The following is a 20,244-nucleotide window of genomic DNA, read 5'->3' on the forward strand; positions in this document are numbered from 1 at the left end:
ATGGGAAGGGAACATGGATGGATATAGGACAGAATGAGAGGAAGGAGGGCGGACAAGGAAAAGATGGGATTTGCCTCTGTGAAAAATGCCAATCACTTGTTTTTAAAATTTTTAAAGTTTAATAGTAATAAAATGGTTATAAAAATAGTAACACAATTAGAGTAATAACAATTTGGTCAAATTGAATTTAGACAATATGAGACAATAAAAAGAAAGAATTACGGATGTCCGGGTACCTTTTGTGGCCAGCAGGAGCCCGAAAAAAAACCGCTTTAACAAAGGATTAGCCCTTAAGAACAATAGCCTGTTGCATATTCATACACTTCATACATGATGCATAAATCCCATTCAAATACCGGATTCTGTCTGGTCAGTGTCAACTTCTTCCTTCTAATCCTAACAGCGCCTCCAAGGCGGGAAGAAGTTCGTTTCTTCTGATAAGAACGCAAAAAATTCCCTTTCTCTGAAAGATCTAGGTGTCCTGTGGCGACTATCTCACTGCAAGCCCTTTCTGTTAAACAAAGCATCTTACATAGCATAGTTTCTATTTTTATAACCTAAAACTATATTTAACACATTACTTAAGAAAATTAATACAGCATTATTTTCTAACACAACACTTATAATATTCATTTTAATATTTGTGAAAAACCAATCATAAAATACATGCATTTTTCACAATCCCCACTCTTATTCTTTGTAAATAATTTGGCTTGAGCAATATCTTTTTCTACTTGTATCTTCTGGACTATGCTGGTGAAATAAAATAGGGGATTACACAAGTAAGAAATATAAAAACCGTCGTAACACAAAATGAAAGATCTTAATTTCTTCTAATACATTACGCCACCAGCTAGATTTTAACATTGTTTTCTAATTTTTGGACTGGTACCTGGGTTATTATATGCATATATATTTTTCTTTTTGATTTCTTTTGCTTTTGCTAGAATGACTTTTCTGTGGTCATCAATTTTCAATGATCTGATATATTGAACTTTCCACAAACACCTCCTTCTCTGGCTAATAAATAGTCTAAAGCCAACCTATTCTAATACCCTACAGTTTTCGTTTGGCTTAGCTAGCTTAATATTAACTCTAATGCCTGGGTAGCCTTATTTGCTATCATTTCTATAACTGCTTGGAGTCTTGTAATACAATTCAACAGATAATTTGGAGTCAATACAGAGTTAGATGGCTGCCCTGGTTTTACCTTTTCGTTTATTATTTGTTTTTTTACCAAATCTTGAACCATATCTTCAAGATTAAATTTAAAACAAATCCATCTCTCTCCTTTTGGACATTCAGTTCTAAATCTATTGCCACTTTTTCTTAAGTTTCTTGTAATCTAATAATTTACTCTATTTTGCCTACAGGTTTTTAATTTGGATGGGTTATAACAGTGGCTGTTGACATGGGTGTGTGTAATAAAAGAGGAACTTTGGTTTCTTTCCATGTGATGCTTTCTGTAGCATTTGTGACACAATCTTGCTGATATCCCGAAAGGGAAAAGACAACAAATGAGTGCTGGAAACAGGAATAACAGAGGTCCAGTATGGCTTATACTCCCACCTCCCATGCCTGTGAGGTTGCAACCCACAGCAGGTTTATTTGATCTTCTCAGTGGCAAAATGCAGAGGCCAATCTGGTCTTGCCTTCTATTTTCTTGTCACCTTCTCTTAACTAATTTCTAGGCAAATTGTTTTTGACACTCTTTAACTGTGGTCTCTTACTGTTCCTCAGGTATCTCTCATTCAACAGGCACTAATAATTCCCATCCATAAAACCAAGTTATTACTTTAACAATCTTTTTGCAACAAGAGCATAAATTTTGTGAATTGCAATACTAATTACTCTCACAATTTAAGCATTTACTTATAACCCAGATAGCATGTCCAGTATTGGAATGAATCAAATAAAGTTTACTAATGGAAATGGCAATTCTCCTTCTCCCCTGTTCAATTCTCAGGCTAAGGTCAGAATACAAAAGCAGTCTTGATCTTTCTATCTGAAGTTTTCCTCCCCCAAGGAGATGTTTTATTCAGGCAGTGCTCCAAACCAGTGATATAAACGTTATCTTATTTCTTAATTCAGTGTTATTCTTTGTACATTTCTTGGATCATTTGGGTTTTCCCAAACTATTGCCACTCAGTCCCCATTGGAAAGTCACTTCGGTATCACCCAGTTTAAATGTGATAGTCCATTCCTCAGGTTTCTTCACAAGTCTGTTGATTCTGCTGGCATGAATTCACCCTCTGCAACAATGATTCTGATTGTTGCTTCAGTAGTACCTGGAAAGGACTTCTTAATAGCATAGTAAAGAAAGAAAGATAGTACTGCATTAACTTTTACTATTCACTTTTTTTCCAAACTTTCTAGGTTAAGCTAAAAGCTTTCTCCACAGCAGCCTCTTCTTCTATGCAGCTGCGCTAATAGCTGCAGAGGCAAATTCTTGTTTCTGTGAGTCACAGTTAGTTAAATAAGAAAAGCTAGACCAATTTTAACACGAGATGTATCACATCTATTGCTTTTTACTTTTTGGGCAGCATTTAATTGTTTTAGCCTTACAAACCCATTCTTCAGGAAAAAAACCTTCTCTTTAACAGCAAACAAAACACACAAAAAAAACCCCCAAAAAACCTTCTTACTTAAGAAAAACAAACTGCTTTGTGGGGTTTGGAGAGTTAGCAATCTGCTTTGATTTTATCTTTTAGTGCTAGCCCCTCTCCCCCCCTCTCCACAGCCTTACTGTCAGTGCTGTTCTTCGCCCTTCCCCCACTGCTGCCCCTTGGCTGCAGGGCCAGAGCAGGGGAGAGCAGCCCCGGACATGGGGACCCTGGGGGCTGCCTTGGGTCCCCATGCTCTCTCTCTCTCTCTCTCTCTCTCTCTCTCTCTCTTCTCTCTCTTTCTCTTTCCTTGTCTCTCTCCTCTCTCTCTCTTTCCTTCTCTCTCTCGGCTCACTTACTGGGCCGACGCTGCCATCCTGGGCTCGGCACCCCGACAGTCTTGGGAGCCTCCCGGCAGTTCCACCACGGAGCCAGCCCGCTCCTGGCCGCAAACCTGTGTCCTCTGCTGCCAGCACTGCCACGGGTCACCTCCATGGATCGGTCCCTGCCACAGCCCCCGAGACCCCGACGATCGTAGGGAGCGCTCAGACACCTCCCAACCTTGACAACCCCAAACTTGGCATCCCCAGGTGCTCCTGACATTCTTTTTCTTTCTCTAGGCAACTTATCCTCTTTTCTCTTCAAGCAGGGCTCGTTCTTCTAAGGCCTTTCTGGACCTCAGTGTGGCATTGAATAACCTCCCAACAACCATGTGTTATGATACTTCTCTGCCTTTCATGCAAAAAACCTTCATTCACACTTCTGCTCTCTTCTAGCACCAAGATGTCATCACTTCACATTCTAACATCTCAGAGTTTCTCAACTACCTCTCTACTTCAACTTCTCTCTTTGTTCTCTCTCAATTGTAACCCTTATGGGGTCGATATCTAATCTTCCCCTATTTTTTTCTCCAGCCCAAACTTCTTTGTTGATATTTTTTTTTCTTCATCGCCTTGTCCTAATTTCAAAACTCTAGCTGTCATTTTCCCATTTTCTGATATAACTCTTACTCTTAATTGCACTTGTAAGACTCTTCCCAATAAATTGCTACCTGCCCCTGTTATGAACAAAAATTCAGTTGATTTTTTTCTGTGAGAAAAAGGTTACCACTACTGCTGGGCTGCTGCCTGTGTTATGGTAATTACGGGTCGTTGTTGTTAATAGTTCTTTTTGTATCGGTAAAAGCCCTGGCTGGGGCGAGTTAATGGCTCTTCTCTCAGACAGTGAAGGGTGCGGTACCTCCCGAACAGTTAAGAGAAAAGACTTTGGAGGGGAGAGATATGCAAAATAACTCTAAGGACCAGTATGCTGTGTGGGACCCCTACTCCAAACGTGCAGGAAGAACCCCAAAAACAACGAAGGGATCATTACGCCCTAAAGTCTCCCACGAGGACCTGATCCCCAGCCCTGCCCCAAGTGGACAGAGCTGTGCATATCCTCCTCTTCTGAGTCGCCCTGGGAGAGACGACGGGAGACTGCAGCCCTGCCGAACTGCCCAATCCTGAGCTGATCACTTATAATAAAGGAATTAAAAAGGAGAAGAAGGCTCTTGGCCCCGTTTATTTCACCCCTGGGACCAATAACACATCTCCCATCTAAATTTTAGTTTCTTCCTTCAATTACCACATCTTTAATGACTGGAAATGTAAAACTTTCTATTTTTGCCCCGGTTACTTTCACTATATGTTTGCTTACACTATAACTTTTTGGAACATTTAACAGGCAGGTTCTCTCTGCCCCTGTGTCTATTACAAATTCCAATTCTTCTTCTTGGGGACCCACTTTTTAAAGTTATCACAGGCTCCAGATGGTATTTGTCCCCCCCAAAAAATTAGAGCCTATTGTTATGAACAAAAATTCGGTTAATATTTTTTTTGTGAGAAAAAGTTACAAAGAGGCAGCCAGATCACTGGCCCTGCCCAAGTTCTGTGTGTTTTGTTATTGTAATCACGGGTCGTTGTCGTTAATGGTTGTTTTTGTATTAGTAAAAGCCCTGGCTGGGGCGAGTTAATGGCCCTTCTCCTGGGTGGGGACCTTCCCGAGGCTAAGTTGTACCTTTCCCAGAATAGTGAAGACACCTGAGAGGGTGGGGGGGGGGGTTATGCAAAATGACTCCCAAGACCAGAATACTTTGTGGGACCCCCGACTCCAAACCCACGGGGAAACCCCAAAAGCAACGAGCCACCTAAGAGTTGAGAGACTGGAGTGATGTCTGGATGTGAGGAGCAGAGCGCTAGGCCTGCAGAGATGCGGGAAACCTTCATCGTTCCTCACCCTGATCCCCTGTCTTCGAGATCCCCCGGGCCAGGTTTGGGAGGGAGCGAGACCCGGACCGAAGCACCATCTGACGGGGACATCACGCCATAAAGGCTCCCACGAGGACCAGATTCCCCCAGCCCTGCCCCTGGTGGACAGAGCTGTGCATATCCTCCTCCTCTGAGTCGCCCTGGGAGACTACGGGACGCTGCAGACCCGCCGAGCCGCCCAATCCTGAGCTGATCACTTTTAATAAAGGCATTAAAAAGGAGAAGAAGTCTCCTGGCCCTGTTTATTTCAGCTGGGGGCTCTCGTCCGGAATAGCCATGCCGCAAGAGGACTCAGGACTGGCCATCTTGGATCTTCAGAGGACAGCTGGCTACCAGGACCAAGAGGGATCGGCTCAGGAGCAGCGACGCAGAGGAGCACCGGAGCACTGGACTGGTGAGAAACTCGGTGGCGGGAGTGGGAGACGAACTGAAAAATCAGGCAGTTGTTTTTCCTGACTGAGGGAGTCAGGCATGACCCGAATTCTTGGACGAGGCTTCGTGTGTTCAAGTCCCGATAGATGTAAGACCTGATGTTGGGAAGTTGGGCAATCAAGAGATTGGGCAGTTGTTTCAGTATAAAGTCCTGAGCATCAGGCAGAAATTTGAAGTTCAGTGGAGGAGGCTGTAGCTCCTCAAACAAGGTTTTTTGAAATTCCCGGTCAGTAGAGGCACCTTCGGGATTTTTTATTGAGACCTGAAAAATGGGATGTTGTAATAGTAAAAAGACCGGCAAGAGACTGAGGGATATACATCCCAGTAGTCCCTTAGGAGAACTGTTAGTAAAATGGGATTCTATAGAGGCCACGGAGGGATTAGATAAAGTGAAAATGATCCATTATTGTATGGAAGCGTGGTCAGAATTAGAGTTGCAAGGAGGATGGCCTTGGTGTGGGACAAAGGATAAGTGGATGTGCCAACAATTAAATAATTATCTGACAGCTCAAAGAGATACTGATCCTGAGCAATTATTGTATGTGGCTTGCTGGTTAAAGAGCGCTGTTGGGGATGAAGTGGTGCGAATTTGTAAGGTACAGAGGAAGAAAGAGGGGAATGAAGGAGGGGATGATAGAACTAGTAAAAGATGGGACCCCCTGGATTATTTGCCTCCTTCTGCCCCTCCACCTTATAATCCTCTTCTTCAAGCACCTCAAATGGCAGGTCCGGTTCCTCCCCTGGCTGCCATCTCATTACCACCTGCTCAAATTCCTCCTTCTACCTCTTCAGCTTCAGCTATGATAAACCCAGTATCTCCTCCAGTTCCTTCTGCACCACCACAAGTGCCTACTCCACCTGCTGCATTCTCCACCCCTTCTCCAGCTCCGCTTAATATCTACTCAGGCTCTTCTCCCCCTCCTATTGCTGTCCCTTTACCTCCTTCTACCTGGGACACAAATGCCTCCTCGCCCGATAAACAGCTATCAGCAAATACACCTGCTGATGGGCAGAGAGTTCAGGGTAACCCAGAGAACCCTCTAAGTAGTTTGGCATCTGAAGATGGGCCTTACTGTAGCACCAGATCCAAGACCTCCAAGGCAGAGAGACTCTTTCCCCTCAGAGAGGTTCCTATGGGAGGAGTAGCGGGAGGTGTTGGCTTTGTGAATGCTCCCCTAACTGCTTCTGAGGTGAGAGGACTCAAGAAAGAGTTGGGGCATTTAGTTGAGGACCCAGTGGGCATAGCCAACCAAGTGGATCAATTTCTAGGTCCAAATATCTACACTTGGAGGGAGATGAATTCCATCCTGAGTATATTATTTTCCCCAGAAGAGGTCCAGATGATAAGGGCAGCTGGCATAAGAATATGGGAGAAAGATAACAGTCCAGGACCCCAGGTGCCAACAGGTGAACAGAAATTGCCACTAACGGTTCCCAGCTGGAACCCTAACCAGGAAGAGGGGAGGAAGGCCATGAGGGAATATAGGTCTTTGATAATACGGGGGATCAAAGAGTCAGTTCCCAAAGGAACTAACACCCAATTGGCATTTGAGGGTACACAAGAGAAGGATGAAGCTCCTGCTGCCTGGCTTAACCGCCTAAGGCGAAGCTTTCAGTTGTACTCTAGAATAGACTCAGACACCCCAGAAGGTCAAATGCTGCTAAAAGTCCAATTTGTTACCAAATCTTGGCCTGATATAAGGAGAAAACTGGAAAAGATGGAAGATTGGCAAGAGAAGGACATAAATGAGTTATTAAGAGAGGCATTGAAGGTGTATTTAAGGAGGGAGGAAGATAAAACAAAGGCCAAGGCTAAGATCACGGTTGCTGTAGCTAGAGAAAGTGCAGGGTGGGCGGGTCCACCACCAGGAGGAGGCAAGGATAAGTCAGTACTGTCAGGTACAAGAGGGATGGAGACACCTCAAGGCCCTTTGAGAGAGCGACATTGCTATTACTGTGGAAAGGCAGGACACGTCAGGAGGTTTTGTAGAAAGCTCAGTCTCGATGCGGCATTAGCCAGGGAACAAGATAATTTAGGGAAGATCCTTAAAGGTGACGATTAGAGGGTCAGGGGCTTTACACTATAGGGGACCCGATGGAACATCTAGAAGAGCCCTTGGTAAACTTTGAAGTGGGACCCTTAAATGAAGAATTAGAATTTTTGAGTAGATACAGGAGCAGATAAGTCCTGTCTCAACAAAGTACTAAGAAGTATAGTATAGTATAGTATAGTATAGTATAGTATAGTATAGTATAGTATAGTATAGTGAAAAACATCTGAAGTTAGACAAAAACAGCTAGGTAGAAAGGATATCCAATAGCACCAAAACTGCCAGTAATACTTAACTTGTAATAAGTGATGTGAAAGTAAAAGGTACCTTATTGTTGTCTTGTTGTGTGCGTGAGAGTGAGTCACAAAGTCAGCCTAAACTTCCTGGGATGGTGGGAAGGGGGCAGTGGAAGTGTGTGTATGTGTGACCTGCAAACCAGGCTTGTGTCCCCTGGGCGGGTGGGGGCTGTGGCTGAAGTGTGTGTATGTGTGACCTTCAAACCAGGCTTGTGTCCCCAGGGCAGGTGGGGGCTGTGGCCAAAGAGTGTGTGTGACCTGCAAACGAGACTAGTGCTCCTCAGGTGTGTGAGGGAGCCGTAGCTGCGAGAGCGTGAGTGACACGCACACAGCCTCACAGGTGAATGTGCACCAGAGGCAACCAGAGCCAGGGCCCTTCCAAGAGGCCCAGGGATACTGAGACCTGTGGGCCAACCCCAAGGTGAGGGGAGCCACAGTGATTTTCTAGCAATAATGATCCAGTTTGGGTCTTGAGGGTGTGAAGGAATGTGTGAGAATGAATATAGACAAATTAGAATAGAGGTATGCATTATAAGTTTTACCACATCTCCTTAGAGGGAAGTGTATTGTGTAGAAGAATGGTGTAAGAAAAAAAAAAAATTAAGTGTAAGGGGTTGAAAGAAGTATTTAAGCTGTAAGTGAAAGTAAGAAACAGAAGCAAGAGATAAATAGATAAGATCTTGGAAAATAGAACAGAAAAACCAGTGAATTAAATACACAGAAAAATAGGGGAATAAAAATACTTTGGGAGTTAAGTTAGCTGAGAAATACAACTCCTTGCAAAATACAGAGTATGTAGAAGTTGATGAGAGAAACATGCAAGCTATGGAAAAAGAGAAATTAACCAATAACATTAAACAGAGAAACTGAGTTTTGATAAAATCATTAAATTGCAGACCACTAATGTCTGTGTTTGAAAGCCCGTTTCAGGTACTCTTCATTACTAACTCGACTGTGCAGACCAAAAGGAAAAGGTTGAACTCACATAACTCTCACCCCCTGGCATTGGACCAGGATTCAACACCAGTTTTTTTTCCCTCTGGCATTGGACTGGACTGCACCCCATTCTTCCTCTGGCATTGGACCGGACTCCACCCCTTTGTCCTTCTGGCATTGGGCCAGAGTCCCAGTTTTTCCCTCTGGCATTGGACCAGAGTCCACATCACTCTCACCCCCCGGCCCTGGACAAGATTCATCTGCTTCACAAGTTAATTCACCTGGGTATACTGTGATTTAAAGCTGACTCTCAGAAGGAAGAGTCAAAAAGACTGAACTGTGTGGAAAAAAAAATTGGTATCAGAGTTCTAATATTGCTTAAAATGTTTTAAGACTGTTCCATGTAAACTATGTTGGTAAATAGTTTAAGACTATAAATAAGTAATTCTGGTTAAGTTCCCCAATTTATTTCTAAAGACTCCAGGTTAATCCTCTACAGAACACTCCCCTGGGGGAAGCCAAAATTGGTAGGGAACAGACCAAGAGAGGTTTAACCAGAGAAATGGGTAGAAAGGACTCTAAAGAGCTTGGAAGCTTTTCCTCAGTAAAATTCCCCAAGAGGCAAGGCCGGGTAGGCAGGCTGTGTGAGATGACCCATACCGGACTCTTGGGAAGGGTGGTACTGATGGCTCTGATTGCTGGTGGTGCTCTGGGGAGCCCAGCTGAGCCGTGCAATGAATGCTACCAACCCCTCTGTAAGGAGGAAGAAGTGAGCTCCTGGTCGAGAGTCCACATCAGTTCTAACCCTGATTGTGTTAACCTCTCCCAATTGGTCCTTTATCAGAAAAATAAGAGAGTGTATTGGAGAGCATACAATACTGCCACTTTTAGGCAGCCACTCCTAGGAGAGTGCTCTATAGGGGAAGCCTGGTTGTGCTTTGAATGTGATGCGGCTGAAGTAAGCTCAGCAGATCTAGTAAAAAGCAAAAGAATGGTGAAAATGGTAAGAAAAATTGTTTGTTGCAAGTATTTATATGAGTGTACTGGAAAAGAGATAAACCCCTTTTGGAACACATTTCAGGGAAGCCTTAAACCCCTAGATTTGATCTTGTCTGGCAGCTGCACTGCTAGAGTGATAAAACCAATTTTCTTATTACCCAAAGAAACTGGATCAAGTTTGGGAGTTCCTATATATAATGATTTGGGAGAAATTAAACAGAACAAGCAAAGTGGAATAGAAATTGAGAAAATCCAAAATTGTAAAAGCCAAATTCAGATCCCAATATCTATGTTAAACAAAGTTATCCGGCTCCAGGCAGTATTAAAAATAAAGAATTCAATTATTAGGAACATTTCAAACAAAATAAAAAGGTTAGCATGTGTAAATAATGAAGATCAAACTCCTACACTTGATCCCAGTGGGTGGGAGAACCTAAAGATTTTCAAAAAGGATGTATGGGAAAAGGTAGTTTGTCTCACTGTTTGTATACTTGGAGGATTGCTCTTTTTACTATGCCTGTTTATCTGTTTTAGTAAAATAGTACTGGCCGTGCAGACCAACCTGAAGAAACCAAGGAAAGTAACAAGGTTAAGTAACCATGATTACCAAAGTGCACAAGAGATTTATAGTAGATTCAAAACAAAAAAATTGTGAGTTGATGCAAGCTTAGAATTTAAGCTCGATCAAAGAAAGAGGGGGGACTGTTATGAAGAAAAATTCGGTTAATATTTTTTTCTGGGAGAAAAAGTTACCACTATTGCTGGGCTGCTGCCTTTGTTATTGTAATCATGGGTCGTTGTCATTAATGGTTGTTTTTGTATTAGTAAAAGCCCTGGCTGGGGCGAGGTAATGGCCCTTCTCCTGGGTGGGGACCTTGCCCGAAGCTAAGTTTTACCTTTCTCAGAATAGGGAAGACACCTGAGAAGGTGGGGGGGGTTATGCAAAGTGACTCGCAAGACCAGAATGCTTTGTGGGACCCCCATCTCCAAACTCATGGAGAAACCCCAAAAACAACGAGCCACCTAAGAGTTGAGAGACTGGAGTGATGTCTGGACGTGAGGAGCCGAGTGCTGAGCCTGCAGAGACGCGGAACACCTTCAGAGCCTCTCGCCCTGACCATGGGAGTTGACCCCGGCGGTGAGACCAAGCTGACAGAGTGGGAGGGGCACCATCTAACGGAATCAGCAGGCCCTAAAGGCTCCCAAGAGGATCTGATCCCCATCTCTGCCCCTGGTGGACAGAGCTGTGCATATCCTCCTCTGAGTCGCCTTGGGAAAGACGACGGACGCTGCAGACCCGTCGAGCTGCCCAATCCTGAGCTGATCACTATTAATGAAGGCATTTAAAAGGAGAAGAAGTCTCCTGGTCCTTGTTTATTTCAATGTATGTGGGATACTTTTTAAAGAAAGGAATGAGGTACTTGCCCCAGATAGCAGCCACAGGACACCTAAATCTTTCAGAGAAAGAGAATTTACTGCTCTCTTATCAGAAGAAACGAACTTCTTCCCGCCTTGCTCAGCCATGAAGACGCCGCTGAGGATTAGGAGGCAGAAGTTGACACTGACCAGACAGAATCCTTTGTTTGAATGGAATTTATGCATCATGTATGAGGTGTATGAATATGCAACAGGCTATTGCTTTTAAGGGTTAATCCTCTGTTAATGGGTGTCCTTTTTCGGGCTTATTTCGCTCAGAAAAGGTACCCGATCCTCCGGTCCTCCGTACCTTTCTTCTTATTGTACCTTTCTTCTTATTGTCTCGTATTGCCCTAATCTCAATTGTTCAAATTTTTATTACTCTAATTATATTACTATTTTTACAACAATTTTATTACTATTAAACTTTAAATTATTTTTTTTAAGTGATGGGCCTTTTTCACAATGGAGGCATGGAAGGAAAAGTGGATTTAAGGGTCTTCACTTAGTTCTCATTATTCTGGTCGGCGATTTGGGAGTTTTCTGTCAGAAATCGCTCCCTTCCCCCACTCATCCACAGAGTTTTGGGCAGATTTCCTTTTCTTGCGGTAAATTAAAGCGGTGCACTAATGCGCCTAATTAGGGTAGGAAAACTGAGAGCTTTCCTCGGAGCCGGAGCCACCGGAGCCGCAGTGCCGGGAAAGCCGTGGCGGGAGCTGCGGAGAAGTTTGTTTGTGTTTTCAGCTCATTCCCCTCGGGTCCGGGCCCGTTCCAGGGCTGCTCCTCAGCTCCGGCTCTGCCCTCACGCAGCCCGGGGGCCCGGAGAGCGCGGGGTGGGGCTGTGCCGCGTGCAGAGCCCGCCCCTGGCTGTGATTGGGCGATGGTGCCGTCAGTCGTGGTTGTGGCGCGCTGATTGGTGGGAGCGGGGCGGAGCCGGGCCCCGGTGGCGGGCTGAGGGCGGCCGTGCCTGGGCAGCAGCGCCATTGTTGGAGCGTGTGTGCGGGCCTGTGAAAGGCGGCGGCGGCGGAGCTCGGAGGCGGCCGCAGCGCAGGTGGGAGCCGTGCTGGGTTGTGCGAGGTCTCACGGCTGGCTGCGGGCCTCGGGGGCGGCAGGGGGCTCGGGCAGGTTCGTTGTGCCGTGTCCGGCGCGTGTTGCCACTGGCGTGAGGGCGCTGCGGGAGCGGCTGCCCGCGGTCTCCTTGCGGCCGCTGCCTCGGCAGGAGCCGCTGCCGGAGCAGTGCTGGCTCGGCCCGGTTGCTGTGGCTGGGACAGAGGGGGCTGCCCCGTGCCCGGGGCTGTGCGGGGAAATTGCCGTGGCCAGAGGTTTCTGTGTGTAGAGGAGACAGAGGAGTCCTGTAAAAGTGACTTTATTGCTGGGCAGAGGGAGAGGCCGTGGGGCATTTGCCGTGCGCTCTCTGCCATTGTTGTAGTTTGCAGCCTCCTTTTTATCCTCATTTTCCCGGCCTCATCTCCCTCTCCCTTTGCCCCCTGGCTGAGATACTCGGAAGGTTCAGACCTCCCCATCTGCCAACTGCATGTCCTCGTTAATGTGCGCCCCGACTTTTGTATAACAGCCGATATTCACGGCTCTGTTAAATCCTTGTTCTTCTGGAAGTTCAGGAATTTAGCCGGTCTTCCTGTGAGCAGCAGTCCATGTTCATTAGTAACATTTATTGAAGCTGGTGATTTCGTCCCTTACTTCCTTATCTACAAGTCCCTGGCCCCTCACTCAGCTGCTGAATGAGCTGCACTCTCAAGGTGTGGAGCATGGTAAAAAGATGAGAGTTGCAGTAGCACATCAGAGGAGAAACAGCATTGGTTTAACCCATGGTCTGCCAGGGAGCCACAAAACCGTGTCCCATTCCCATCCTTTTCACGTTTGCACCAATACATGAGCTTCTTTCTTGTTTCCGTTGTTGTTTTGTTTTTCACCACGTTTCCTTTGTCATCTGTTTGCCAACAGCAGTTTGAGACATTTAATTTTCCACAAACCCTTATTTTTCTGCTAAAAGATGATCTAATCTCATCCCATGGTTAAGTGTTGTGTTCTTCATTTCAGTGGATTGGTCAGCAGGAAGGTCAGGAGCTGCAGATGTTTGTTAGGTTATTATTGCGCGGGCAGCTTGTAATCTAATGATGCCATTGAAATGAGAAATGGGTTCTGTGGCTCCTGATATCAATTGGTTCGAGTTCCCAGGGGCTGGTCCATGGTGTTGTAGGATTTGTTCTGCTGGCCGTTCATCTTTTCCCTGTTTTTGGCCGCTCTGTCCAGCCAGGGCTGCATCAATTGACTGCCTTTCTCTAATTAAATCATCAAATCCTTGGATTCCCAACTGATTTCCCTGAATTTTTGGTAGTAAAAAATCCCCACTGCTCTAATATACCCTACATAACACAGACAGTGACAGCACATGTTGGAGTGGGCAGAGGGATGATTCCCTCCATTTGTTTATAGTGAAGTTTTCCCAACATTTTCCATTTGCTGTTTCCCTTTGCAGCTTCACCCGTTTGTGTTGCAGGGTCAGATATCCTCCCCCTGGGCTCTGCCTTGAGCTGTGCAAATTCCATCAGTGCCAGCAGGCAGAGCTTGGGGTGAGGGGCAGAGGGAATCAGCCCAATTCCTGTCCTGGGCAAGAGACCCAGGTGCATTGTCCACACTTTGCCCAGCAGTGTTCATTTGCATTTCTAAAGCTCCTCTGGAGGCTGCCTGGAATGAAGCTTCTCTTCCTGCTGCTGGGCAATGTTGATGTTTTGTTGCTGGTCGTTATCTCTGTGGGTATCTTTTGTGCTGTTCCCAGTCTGTTCAGGTGTTAAACTCATCTCCATTGAGTGGTGTAACACCCCTTAAATAAAAGCTTTAAAATTCCTTTCCCCAAGGCAAAGACAAACCAAGCCTGAGCAGAGAAAGACGATTTAGAAGAACCAAACTCGGTACGTTTTGCAGCAGTGCAATGGCAGGCAGCCCAGAGTGTGGGTGTCAGTGAGCCCCAGAGTGGAATTGTGCCCTGGTGTTCCCCAGCAGCTGTCGCAGTGCAGGCCCAGCCAGCGCTGAAGCTGCAGCAGTGGCAGCAAGGCTTGGCCCCAGGGGCTGGAGATGGCAGAGGAGGGTGGCCAGGATTGCAGAGGATTCCAGGCGAGGATCTGTGGGCAGGCGCAGGGGCTTGGCCCGCTGTGGAGCCCTGGCTGCTGCTGCGTTGCCTTCAGGGCAGGCTCAGGGGCGGCCTCCCATCCTCCTGCTGCGGGCGGGAAGTGCAAATCTCCGGGGCTTCAGAGCACTTGAGGCCAGGCTGAGGGGTCCCCCCGTGTTGAGCTGTGCTGGCGGCTGTTTCTGGCCTCAGGGACACTTGGCATGGGCCCCTTGGCCACCAGTGGTGCTGCTTTGCACTCCTTAGGCAGGAGCTGATGTCCTGGCTGGGTGTTGGCAGCAGCAAAGTGCCAGGGCAGGCTCTGTGCCAGCCCAGCTTCCTGTGGGAGAATGTGCCTTGATATCTGCTCCAGTGGTTGCTGAAGCAGTGAGAATTGCTTTTGCCCCCCTGTTAGGTGCCATGGGACAGCAGAAGATGTTGAAGCCTTCCTGCTCAGGGCATTTCAGTGCCAGGATCTCACAAGCACCGACAGCTCCGTGGGTTGAGCTGAGCATGGGGCGGTGCCCTGCGCTGTGTCTGATTCCCCTTCCTTAATAACAGCCTGTCTTGTAGCTCTTTTCCCTTCTGCTGCCCTTGCAGAGCCAGCCACAACCACATTTTCTCCCTCAGGCCAGGGAATGTCCCATCATCAGTCTGTCCCAGCCTGGGTCTGGAGCTCTGTCCCTTGAGTGCAGTCCTGGGTTCCTTGCCAGCCCCTCTTCAGGCTGTTCAGACAGGAGGCTGGGTTAAACCCTTGCCCTGTCCTCAGTTCTAAATCCTCCTGCACCATTGAACAAGTTTCATACTGTAATAACCGAGCCCTGCTCATCCATGTAGAGGCTTTTTTGGTTGTCGGAGCTTTAACTTCATGCCAGACTTGAACTATAGGAGATCCTATATAGGGTTAAATATTTTAGCACAAAAATTCCTTTGGCAAGACCCTGTTTAATATCCACCTGTAATTCAAATTCTTTTTCCCTGTCTGGAAGGCTCAGGCCAGCCGCCTCAGTTAATCTTCATTTTAACACTTGAAAATTCTGTGTTTCCTCCTCCTGTCCATCTATCCAGTTTGTTGACTGGCAGGATGGTAGTGTTGTAGAGAGACATCCTTGGCTCCAAAAGCCCTGCCTTTAACAGAGACTCAATACAGGGATGTGAGCCCTTCCTTCCCTCTCTTGGAACAGGGTATTCCTTGTCCTGGTTGCTTTACAGTAATTTGTAAAGGCTCCATATCTAATTTTCCCTGTTTCCCTGGGGCTGCCCACACTTTGAGGTTCACATCAGCATGGGCCTTGTCACATTTTGGCACAAAAGTAGAATAGAACTAGCTTCTGTATCCCTTTTACAGTATTAAAATCCAGCTCTGAAATTCCTTCCTAGTTACTTACAATCACAGGAGGAAGAAAAAGCAATTCACTTATTTCTGACCTATCCCCCACAGCTTCTAATAGTGGTTGAACAAATCATACCTGCTCATCTTTCCCACTCATTCCCTTAAAAATTAAAACATTCCTTTACTATTGTCCCCCTTCAGGCTAAGATTTAGAGTGGATTGAGAGGCCCCTGTGTCCATCAGGAAATGCCTCCTCTCAATGCACACCCACCTGAATGTTCTCAAGGGCTGCAGTGTGGAGGGTCCCTGGTGTGATGGGAGCTGTGACAGCCCTTCCAATCCATGTGCATCAAGGGGTTGACTTGCTGGTCCTGAGGGTGCTGCTGTCTGTGATGCGCATCCCTCCCATGGGAACCTCTCTGAACGGGAATAGAGCAATCCCTTCATCTAACTCTTTCACTGTTATCCCTTCTATAGACTTTCTCCCGTGTTTTGAGAAAGAATTTGGAGAGGGCTGTCTTTTAACTGAGTTCCTAGTGTTTCGATAAGGTGCTTCCCCTAGAGAGACAGAGTTTCCTTGAACAGCCGGAGCTGTGGTTACCAAGGGAACGCAACTCAGAGCAGGACGGGGTCAGGGGAGGATATCCCGCCGAGGCTCGGTCGCAGTGTGGGCAGGGTCTGCTGCTGGAATCGGCAGAGGGGGATCTTCCCGTGGAGCCCGAGGTGGAGCGTGGGTAGCCCCCACATGGCTGATGGCGGCTGATCCGGCAGCTGCCGGCAGAGCAAAGGCAGGTGGGAGAGCCCGGCAGCAGCGGCGATGCCCAGTGCAGGTGGCACGGGCAGGGCAGCCGGGGATGGGATGGCTGGGACCCCCCCTGGGTGCAGTGGGCGCGGTGACCTCGGAGCAGGCGGCAGGACAGAGCAACCCCCATCTTCCCCAGCATGGCCGGCAGAGCGGCCGCGGGCCAGGCAGTGGGAGCAGGGCACACAAATTGAGCGACAGCGCCGGGGCAGGTGGAGCTGCCCTGGACAGTGAGGCCGCACCTTGGATGGAAACCGGGGCAGGTGGAGCTGAGGCGGGCAGCGAGCCGGGACCCGGGACAGGCCCCTGGGCTGCGAACGGAGGGGGCAAGACCTGCAGAGGATCCCACTGTCTTTCTGATTTTTCCTCTTTTTTCCCTTCTGCTTCATTTCCCCTTTTTCTTTTCTTGTTTTTTCTCGGGGCATTCTGATACTTCAGAAATTTTTATTCTCCTGAAATCTCCTGTCTAACATATGGCATATTCTATTTCTTCTAGATTAAATGGGGTTTTTTTACAAATAAACACAGACCCTAACTGTTGCCTTCTGATGCAAGGCAAGGCGACCTGGTTCCGAGAAAACGGCACGGCGACCCAAACTCTCCAGGGACACTCGGGCCAAAGACGCATGCAGGCACCAATATGGTGGACGGTCTAAAGGCCTTTATTGTCCCGTCTCGTCGGGTTTTATACTCGGGAAAGTTTTTTCTCTACGTCAGGGGGTCTTACCTTACTGTCATTGGTTAATAAGGAGTAGAAAGTTACTAATGTTAGGGGGGACTACATGCTTGGGTGATCCCTTATCACTAGGCGTTAGGGAGAGAGGAATCCTGCTGCTTTCCGTGACATCACGAGATTTTCCGAGCGCCTGACCCTATCTACCACACCTAACAAATCCAGACTTCTGCTTGGATACTTTGAAATGGCCAACCAGCTAAGTCATGACCTCCTAATGTTGTTTTTCTCATCACCTTTTTATTTATCCTTTGGCAAGTTACGGATACATCCTAAATCCAAGAATCCCAGTGCACCCACAGTTCCTTAAAAAATGATCACACAAAGCTTGAGTACCCCAGTGGGTTTTCTAATGCATGTCTTCTAATATTTTCCTAGAAGTCCATTTTATTAGGTAATTGTCTTCCATCAAGAAGTTTCCATTTCACTGATTTATCTTGTTTATTTCCTGTCTTGTTTAATTCTTTTTTCTCAGCTTCCCTAAACTTTGGAATTTCCAGTTTTTCCTCGTTTGGAGTTAATATTAACATAACTCTTTCAGCTCCATTTTCTGCTGCATCCTTAGCTTTGTGATCTGCCAAATTTTTTCCTCCTCTTTCTGGGGTCTTTCTCTTTTGGAGTTCCCTAATATGTACTATAGCTAACTCTTTTAGGTAATTGCAATGCCTCTAAAACCTCTAAAATAAGTTCCTCATGTACTAGTCCTTTTCTTCTTGAATTAAGTAATCTTTTTCCTTTCCAAAATTTTTAAAGGTATGTACTACTCTAAAGGCATACCTTAAAACAGTATATATAGTTCATTTATTTTGTGTTAAATATTCTAGTGCTCTTTTTAAAGTATATAATTCACAAGTTTGAGCTTACTAGTTTAAGGTTAATTTCCCTTTTTCCATAGTTTGCATGTTGTTCCCATCGACTACTACATACCCTGTATTTTCTCCTTTTGCAAGGAGATCTATCTCTGTTAGCTAACATAACTCCCAAAGGACTATTTTTTTTCCTTTTTTTTCCCTGTATCCAACTTACTGGTTTTCTGTCTCATTTTTCAAGATTTTATCTATTCATCTTCTGCCTCTGTTTTTCACTTTCACTAACAACCTAAATATCGCTTTTCTTTCAACAACACGCACAAAAATAAAAATCTTTTTTCTCACACTACTTTCAGTACAATACACCTCCCTCCAAGGAGATATAGTGAAGCTCAAAATAGAGAATCTACATTACTTTACTTTCATTTGTCTACATTCACTCACTTTTATTTCCCATTCTCTTCCACACATTCTTTCCCACCCTCAGGACACAGAGTGGATCCCTGTTGACAGAGAATCGCGGGTCCCTGTGGCCCCCCTCACCTTGGGGTGGCCTCTGGGTCTCAGTATCTCCGGGCCTCCTGGGAGGGCCCTGACACTGCTGCCTCCGGTGCCGTTCACCTGTGAGGCTGATTTGTGTGTCACTCACACTCTTTAGCCACGGCCCCCTCACACGCCCTGGGGACAATGGCCCCTTTGCAGGTCACCTGTACCTTATGCCACAGCCCCCACACGCCCAGGAGAACAATGGCTTATTTGTGGGTCACACACTCCTCCTTCCACAGCCCCCCTTCCCACCCCCCGAGAAGCTGAGGCTGATTTTGTGTGTGACTCACTCTCACACACAACAAGACAACAATAAGGTACCTTCTGTTATAAATGATCAAATCGAGAGCCAAACTTATAAGAAAATTTAGCAAAGATTTATTAATTTGTCTGTGTGACTGAAGTTCGGTTGTCAAAACCAGCATAGCCAAGGGTCAGCGTCGAGCCCGGGTTCGGTGCTGGGTGAACACGGATCTGAGCTCCGAATGTCAGTCTCCCCCTGTTCACAAATGCTGCCTGACACAGCGAGTTCTTTTACAGTTTATTCTGCTCGAGGCAGAGATGACCAAATGTTCTTTGTGTCTCTTCCCATGCATAACCGTATCTTTACCTATACAGAGGTGGACAAAGACTCAGTCCCGGTGTCTGATGTTGTCAGTAGACCCTGGGGAAGTCAGCATTCACATGCATCAGGGTGGCGCTGTGGATATTCTTGGTAGCTGTAATCGACGAGGCGTTAATCACTCTTGGCTGGACTTGGTGACCCAGGGAAGCCAGCGATTATCGCCCTGGAAGCTTCTATTCTTTCATTAAAAACCCTGATGTTTATCTCAACCAAGTCCAGGAACTGGATGTATATGAATAAGACACTGCTCCCTGCCAGGATGGTCAAGAGACTTAGTGTGGAGTTTACAATATTTTATACATTAATAGCATTAATTATCTCTACCATACACTTTCACATCACTATTACAAGTTGAGGTGTTTCTGGCCAGTCCTGGTGCTCTTGCATATCCCTCAACCCAGCTGTGCTGTCCAACCCCAGATGCTCTTGAGCATATCCTCAATCCAGTAGAATTTTGCACAACATTGAATGCTCTTGGAATGTTAATTCCTCAACCCAGCAGGTTTTAATTCTGGATGCTCTTGGGCACTCTGGTATTACTGCGCCTGAGTGGGTCGCTGCTGGTGAGAGAGAGACGGTGAATCTTGTTTCTTGAATCAGAAGGCTGAATTTATTGAGATATCATATATAATACATTAAGACTATGCTAAATAGAATATAGAGAGAGGTTTGCAGAGCAGCTAGGCTAGGCTAAGAATAGGTAGAATGAATGTACAACAAAGTTTAGCCCAAGGACTCAGTCCCCTAGCTTGCACTGGTGATTGGCCCTTAAATATAAACATAGAAAATGAGCCAATCAAGAAACCCCTGTTACATTCCACAGCATCTGATAATAATTGTTTACCTTTTCTTCTGAGGCCTCTGGTCTCCAGAAGACACAGAAATCCGAAAGGATTTCTGTGAAGAAATGTCTGCGACACTCTTATCCCTCAACCCAGCAGGTTTTTAAGGGCCCATTTTGTCCCGTTTCCTAGTGGATTGGGCTCGGAAACTCCTGCTCCCTTCCTCCGAGGGGTCCAGCCCCTCTCTGAGACCCAGTCCCAGTTACCCCGGGGGATTCTCTCACTCCTGTTAACATTCACTTCATCTCTTTCCTGGCCACTTAGCGCGGAAAGTCGGAAACGCAGCCTGGGAGACTCCAGCACTCACTTGGCAGGTCTGGCACAACCAGCCCTCCTCTCATTCACACACATTCATCCCTCTGTACCTGCCCCCCTGAGAAATACTTACCAA

General features: G+C 46.3%; 2 pseudogenes; one reads left to right on the top strand and one right to left on the bottom strand.

Moving 5' to 3' along the window:
* LOC131093377 (uncharacterized) overlaps positions 1 to 20,244 on the top strand; it is a 1,138,058-nt pseudogene that overhangs the window by 1,085,028 nt on the left and 32,786 nt on the right.
* Positions 1 to 20,244, bottom strand: part of LOC131093378 (zinc finger protein 208-like) — a 496,041-nt pseudogene that overhangs the window by 260,510 nt on the left and 215,287 nt on the right.

Source organism: Melospiza georgiana, chromosome 25 (assembly GCF_028018845.1).
Source record: "Melospiza georgiana isolate bMelGeo1 chromosome 25, bMelGeo1.pri, whole genome shotgun sequence".
NCBI classification, from domain to species: Eukaryota; Metazoa; Chordata; class Aves; order Passeriformes; family Passerellidae; genus Melospiza; species Melospiza georgiana.